The following is an 8,016-nucleotide window of genomic DNA, read 5'->3' on the forward strand; positions in this document are numbered from 1 at the left end:
TGTTGATGATGTCATCCATAATTATGACATCATCCAGGAAGGACATCATACTGTAGCAGCGACCTTCCAGCACTCTGACAACAGGTACAGTACAATGGCTCTTTCATAATAATGGGTACTGCATAAAGGCCCAAGGGTATGCATTCTCATAACCCTATAGTGCTGTACAGAGTACACACATGTGTACAACACACACACACATGCGTGCTCGGCTGCTCGCACACGATGCATGCATTGCACATGCTTGTGTCATGTGTGCCTTTTGGCCTAGAATCACATGCAGGCAAAATGGGGACGCCGGTTTGGAAATGGTTTTGTCTGTCTGTGGTATTTATTGAATTAATATGTAACCAATGAAAAGTATTAACAAGAGATGGGGCCACAACTTCAGGATCAGAGGCCTCCCTGCATATCACAGCCACAGTCTGTAATCGCCTCTATACTTGCTAGACCGGCATCACTTGTGAGTGACAGCCACTTCTTGTTTGCAATCGCCTCCATATATATACACCTGTGATCGGCCCGGACTGACCTGTTCGTTCTGCTTCACGTCTCCCTCTTTCCTCTCTCTCTCCTTTCCTCTGGGAGGGGGGGGGGGGGGGGTGAAGGAGCTCCTGCCCTGAACAGAGCAACAATGTCCGCCAGCTCCTGAGACTATGTCACTGGTAGGCGGGTTCCTGAAGTGTCCACAGCTCTCCTATGAGACACAGAGAGTAGGGAAAATGGTAGCATTTTATCATAATTGGGTTATTTTTTTTTCCATTTCCTTAAAAGTAACAGTTTTGAACATACAAGGTTTCTTCTGACCGACGATACGTGACGATATGAAATGAACATGGCAGAAGAATTTCACAGAAACAATTTGATGCTGCTGAACTTTGTACTAAAATGATGTCCGTATAGCTTTGATAACATTGTCATTTTAATTCCTGGGTACCTCTCAGAACAAGCACCGTGCATCAATGGCTGAAGACTAAAAGAATCCTCCAGTGACTAATTTTAATTACCCAGCATGCAAACTGCAAAGTGATAACATGAAACAAACGCATCCCAACAACGTCAGAAGGTCTTTTGCGCTCAAAGACGCCGGCGGTAAAACGAGTAAACAACAAACAAACATGTCAAGGGTAAACAAAGGGTTAATGAGAAGAACGCCACGACGAGCGCTTTGGACGCCAACGTCTACACCCTCCGTGTCCTGAAGCGTCCCTAGATGACGTCATCATGTCCCTCCAGAAACTAGTGTTTCAATCTCTCTCTCTGATTCTCTGTCTCTTGCTTGTGTGGCTCCTGACCTCGGCTGCATAGAACCCTTCTACCCGCCGGAGCCCCCGTAGCCCCAACGTCTCGGCGGCGGCCGTCCCTCCCTCCCTCCCCGCCCCTGCTCTACTCTGTCCCTTCCCACCAGTCAACCGGCAGCCATCTGTCTGTTCGTCCGTCTCCCTGCCCGCCTCATTTGGTTGCTCAGTAGGACTGTGTGGAATCTCCGTCGCCGGTGAGCTGTTCTTATCAGACCCATGCAGAGGGCCTAATTAGTCGACAGAGCCCTAGGACTCGCCTGGCGACTCCCGGAGCAGACTGACATACGCCACCGCTTGTTCAGCCCCCTCGCCACCCACCCCCCCACCCACCCACCTCTCCATCCAGAGGAAGGTAGAGGAGAGGCGAGGTGGCCGACTGGGACCAAGAGGGTCCCCACTCCCCTCTCACCCCCTCTCGCCCCCCTCACACATCAGAACATTTGTGTCAAGAGCTAATTGTTTGCCGAAACATAAACACGTTTCATCCGTATGTTAGTGTGGCATTTGCATGCTTATTTTAACCTATTTTGGGCGGGAACCCCTTTTGGTGTTAGCATTACGTTATGCTTTAGCTATTGAAAAATAGCAGATCTACAAGCTCATAGCGCGTCACCGAGTGGCGCGCTACGAGCTTGTAGGTCTGCTATTTTTGAAAAATCGCGAAAATGTGGCACAAATTTGGAAACATAGGTATAGAAACATAAGTATTTCAGAAAGACATTTTTTTTATTTTCGACGTCAAGCCTAAACACACACGTTTTAGATCTTGCCATCTGATTATTAAGTACCAAAAGTAATCTACGAATGGGCTAAATGGGATATACCAACTTACAGTGTCCGTTAAAAGCCACTAGTAGGAGTACACTCAAGTTTTTTTTATATTCATACAAGACATGGACTGTGGTCACATGGTCAGGTCTACCTTAGTCTCTCAAGACAGACTGTGAGGGCGCTGTTTTTCTTTTGTTTTGCCAATGGGTACCCAGATTGGGTCTACCTGAATCGGGCTGCACTTTTTCTACAGAAGTACCACTACAAAACAAGAGCTGTGGATGTTTTGGAAAGCAACATTGTCAGAAACATTTTTAAGTGTATTTGTAAATGTTCATGGATGTTGTAATACATTGTCAATGGCCTATATGAGCCGTGCAAACCTCTTATTACACTCGACAGAAAAATGACTGTATCAGGATGTAGGATGACCCTTTGAGAATGACGAGGAGATAGGACAGACCAGAGGGAGGAGGTGTTAGCAGAAGAATGAGATGAGGAAAGGGAGTATAGGAGAAGGGGAGGGGAGGGGAGTGGGAGTGGGGTTTGTGGACCTATGAAGAACACTTGGACAATGGAGACCCCTCTCAAACAATTAGGGTCACTTAAGTGGAGGGGTCTGACGGAGGCGGTTTTGGGGTCACACAGTGTTTGCGATGGTGTGTGTGTGTGTGTGTGTGGTAGTGGGGGGAGGGAGGTGGAGTGAATCCGCAGAGAGGGGAGGATTAATTGCTGTGATGTGGTTGGAATGGGAGATGACAGCCGGGTGAGATGGAGCTGGCAGAGCGAGGAACCGGGAGTTTGGAGGAGGTGGGGAGGGGTAGCCTCTACCGATTGATCCATGCAGGGCCGCGATGTGGGTGGGTGGGGGGGGGGGGGGGGGGGGGGGGGGATGGAAAGAGGAGGGGGGCTAATGAGGCATCCCTGCAGGTCAGGGATGGAATCACCAGGCTCCTCCCCTCCTCTGTTCCACCCTGTCTTCTTTCTTTCTTTCCTTGCACTGGGTGTCTTGCGACGGCGCATTTTTCCGATGGCGTGTTGGTCCGACTCGCCCCATTAAAATGGTGCATTTATATATAGCGCCTTTATCCAAGGCACTTTACATAGATTGTGCATTACACATTCACCCATTCACACACATTCATACACCGATGGCGGAGGAAACCATGCAAGGCACCAACCTGCACATAGAATAGAATAGAATAGACTTTTATTTGTCATTGCACACAAAGCATACACTGAGCATACAACGAAATTTCTAGGGAGCAGGTTCAGTGTCTTGCTCAAGGACACTTCCACACTAACTCTGGGGGAGCCCGGGTTCGAACTGGGAACCTTGCCATCCAGCCACTGTACCCCTGAGCCACTGCCGCCTAACCACACACGAAGCCACGTTGTCTGACTAATGCGCCATCGGAATTACGAGAATGTCTCTCTCTGTTCTTCTGAACACAAGAGAACGTTCTCCCCAATAAACTTGGCGAGTAGTACATTCTTCACAAGACCGCTCTTTCATTGTTTTTGAATTGAGAAATGGCCCATGTCTATTTCTGACCTTATACAACAATAGCCAGTCATGCCTGCCTGGATAGAATCTAAGTGGTCCTGTGTATATTTGTCATACATGAAAAATGCCTCTGAGCCTCTGACGAATTAAAATATACAAAACACACACAGCCACACACAACAAACAAACACACACACACACACACACACACATACGGACACGGCCACACGGACATACACACACACACGGACACACACACACACACACACATGGACACAGACATACGGACATACACACACAGACACACAATCGTATTGAAGCCCCAACTAATGGGGGCAGATAAACAGAGTTCATCCTCCCTCTCCATTGGTTAGAAGTGTGTTTGTCTTGGCGGTGACACCATGACAGGGCCCAGGGTAAAACACAACCCCGTGCACTGAGGTAAATGAAAGAGATGATTGCCTGTGCTGTGGCTCAGTCAGTGACTTCCCAACTCACCGCCATTCATATAGCTTAAGGTGTGCTTGTTCATGCAACAAGGTCGGCCAATTACCCCACTCTCTCTCTCTCTCTCTCTTTCACTGTCTCTCTTTCTGTGTGTATGTCTCTCTCTCTCTCTCTCTCTCTCTCTGTCTTCCTCCTAGGGCCCTTGGGCTGGTGATTATCAGAGGTCGGCGTTTCCTCCATTTTGAAACATTTATGACAGATGGCGGTGGCTATTGAGTTAAAAGTGATTCCCTCATCGTATATAGGGACAAGCAGGGTGGCTGGCTGTTTGCCGGTATACTACTGTACTTGTGTGTGCGTGTTTGCGTCGCTAAGCGGTTTCGTGGGAGTCGCTCTGGGGTGGAAGCTATCTGCGATGTTGCCCAGAAGGGTCCACGTCATATAGTATAAGACTAAGCAATCTAAGCAATTATTACTGTACGGTTACATGTTTGTTTATTTGGAGTGAAGTGTTGTTATTTTTCCCAGGCTTTCCCAGATCGGCGTCGATTTTCGAATGCACTCAAGGCTTCTTTACTAGACTTCGCTCGTCCTCTTCGGCGAAGTCTTCTCTCGAGTCTTTTTCCTCTACCCTGTGAAAAAGTTTGGCTCTTTAGATGTGGGGAGATGAAAGGGCCGTAGCACCGTAGCAGCGGGCCTTAAAGAGACTCCGAAATGTACCTGAGGAATAAAGAGGGTTTCTCACACAGAGGCTATGAGGGACACTCAGGCACCCTGCTGGGGAAGTGGGCATTGATTTGAAGATGTCTCCCTTTCATGCTCTCTTCAAAACACACACACACACACACACACACACACACACACACACACACACACATTATGCGTGCATTCACATAGACATTCACATTCATATAATGTGCACATCCACACACATGCATACACACCGCAGAGAGACGTGTTAATACACAAGACGGAGACCTGCACACATTATAGTACACGGCACGGCTACACCAAACGCACACACTTAATCATTCGGCGGAGTTGTGTGCAGGTGGTTCACCAGAGCAGAGTCAAAAGCTTGACTTAAATGAGAGAGAATGACCGCTGGCGCTGCGCTATGACAGCAGCCTGAACACAGGCCACTCTGACTAATTGGGCTAATTTGGCAGCAAGGGAAGCAAAGGACTCTCAAAGGACCGAGTGGCTACTCTTTTCATCATCTCTCTCTCTCTCTCTCCTCATCTGAACTTACTCTCTATCGCTCTTTAACTCTCTCGTCCCTTCTTTCTCCTGATCCTTGCTCTCTCACTCCGCTACACTGTCTCTTTAGCTTATACATTAATGCCTGTACCCACCTCTATTTTCTAATCACGGTGCAGATGAGACATCCGAAAGTACCTGGCTGTCAATTCTCTGCATGTCTGTTTCACAGACATGCAGGGTTTCCTGCACAATGTTGTTGGCATGGCGCTGCGCTATGCTTGAAATAAATCGTGCCATGCCAAGCTGCCAAAAAAAATATATATATATATTTATTTATTTTATTTTTTTGTTGTTGAGGGGGCTAGTGAATCATGGGGTGTGTGTGTGATAGGAAATGTCCGGTACCTCCCCAGTGCCACCCCAAGTGCCACCCCAGTGTCTGCCCTGCAGTGTCTGCCCAGTGTTCCCCCTGAGTGCCTCCCCAGTGTCCCCCTGAGTGCCTCCCCAGTGCCCCCCTGAGTGCCTCCCCAGTGGCCCCCTGAGTGCCTCCCCAGTGCCCTCCTGAGTGCCTCCCCAGTGGCCCCTGAGTGCCTCCCCAGTGTCTCCCCATGCCTCCCCAATGTCTCCCCAGTGCCTCCCCAGTGTCTGCCCAGTGCCTCCCAGTGTCCCCCTGAGTTCCTCCCCAGTGTCTCCCCTGCAGTGTCCCCCTGAGTACCACCCCAGTGTCTCCCCAGTGCCTCCCCAATGTCTCCCCAGTGGCTGCAGTTTCTCCCCAGTGCCTCCCCAGTGTCTGCCCAGTGCCTCCCCAGTGTCTCCCCAGTGCCTCCCCAGTGTCTCCCTAGTGTCCCCCCGAGTGCCTCCCCAGTGCCTCCCAGTGTCTCCCCAGTGCCTCCCAGTGTCCCCCTGAGTGCCTCCCCAGTGCCTCCCTGAGTGCCTCCCTGAGTGCCTCCCCAGTGTCTCCCCAGTGCCTCCCAAGTGTCCCCTCAGTGCCTTCCCAGTGCCTCCCCAGTGTCCCCTCAGTGCCTCCCCAGTGTGTCCCCAGTGCCTCCCCAGTGTTCCCCTGAGTGCCTCCCCAGTGCCTCCCCAGTGACTCCCCAGTGCCTGCCCAGTGTCCCCCAGTGTCCCCCCAGTGTCTCCAATAGCAATACAAGAGCAATAATACAAATTAATCTTAATTTATTAATCTTATAAATTAATTAATTAATCAAATTAATTAATTAATCAAAATTTTCGACGTGCGGCCAGAAGCCCCCCCCCCCCCCCCCCCCCCGCGCCAGAAGCCCCCCCCCCCGCGCCAGAAGCCCCCCCGTGCCCAGCACCATGCCAAAGCTTTTTCCTGCAGGAAACACTGGACATGCACAGAAAGGTTTGTTCTAAAAGCCTTTCATAAAGCGCCCTCACAGTAAGGATACGGATTTGATCAATCGCTTTGCTGCACATACAGGCTTACTATAGCCGTACGTGTGCACTGCTTACATTTATCTTCTTCTTTAATATTGTTCGGTGTGGCTTTTTGCCCCCCAGAACAAAGCCGCCGGCGTGCCCTGCAAGCTCAGTGTTGAGTGAAAGATTAGCATGGCCAAGCCATCCTGTGAAACATGATACAATTCAAAAACGCACGTGTACAGTTGTACACACGTGCATGTCTCTCTCACACACACACACACACACACACACACACACACACACACACACACACACACACACACACACACACACACACACACACACACACACACACACACACACACACACACACACACACACACACACACACACACGCAGACACACGCACGCACACACCCTTCTTGCTTGCTTGCCCCTTCTTGGAAAGCGGCACCAACCAAGTCGGAGCACATGCCAAGGGAAAGATAATCTGCTTTGTGGAGGTTCCTCAAGGCATCGCAGAGACTATTCTCCTCCAATATCAATAAAACATACAGGCGATACATTACAGGATCCATGTTTGGTGGTGGCACTCTGAATCTAATGCATTATGGCTGCTCTATCTGGCTTTTGATTGGACAGATTCATATTATTTTTGCTCCTCTCTCTTTGTCTCTCTGGAGATGAATGATAGTCTCTGTGACATGTTTCCAGAACGCTCTCGTCTTCCCTCCCCGCCTCCCCTCTCTCTCTCTCCGTCCCCAGCCCGTGGCACTGGCAAGCTCACTGGTCATCTGCACCACTGGGATAACGGGGACGGAAGGAAGGGTGAATTCGAGACACAACATATGTTATTCGCCTTTTCCAATAGTGGGATGCCTCGCAGGGAAATTTGTGCTATCGCATTATGACACAGAAAATGAAAGAGGCACCATTGTGCCCCCAAGATGGAGGACACAGACAGCCAGGAATAATATCTAGAATGTAGACGTTGGGGGCCGGTGACAGCCCGCTTGGACTGCATGGAGACATCACAAATGATATATCTGACTTAAACTTCAAGAAATATCGTATACAGTGGCGAGAGATGGTGTGGGGGGGGTGGGGGGGGGTGGGACGACACTCCTGTTTGTGTCTGTTTGGAGTATAAAACAAAGAATGAGGGAGTGGAGGGGAGGGGGGTTGAAATTATAAATTGAGTTGTGCTTTTGTTCTGCTTCGCTCTCCTGTATCTGTCATTTTGAATTTGTACATGGATAAAAGAAAGGGGGTAAAAATTGCATATCAATATGAGCGGGGAGAATAATAGATGATGTAAGGTTTTGAGATAGGGCTGTAAAGTGCCCCGGGGCGTGTATATGTACGTTCTACCCAGCCCCATTCAGCCACAGTTTGCTGCCA

Source organism: Protomyctophum parallelum (genome assembly GCF_964188405.1).
Source record: "Protomyctophum parallelum genome assembly, chromosome: 12".
Lineage (NCBI taxonomy): Eukaryota > Metazoa > Chordata > Actinopteri > Myctophiformes > Myctophidae > Protomyctophum > Protomyctophum parallelum.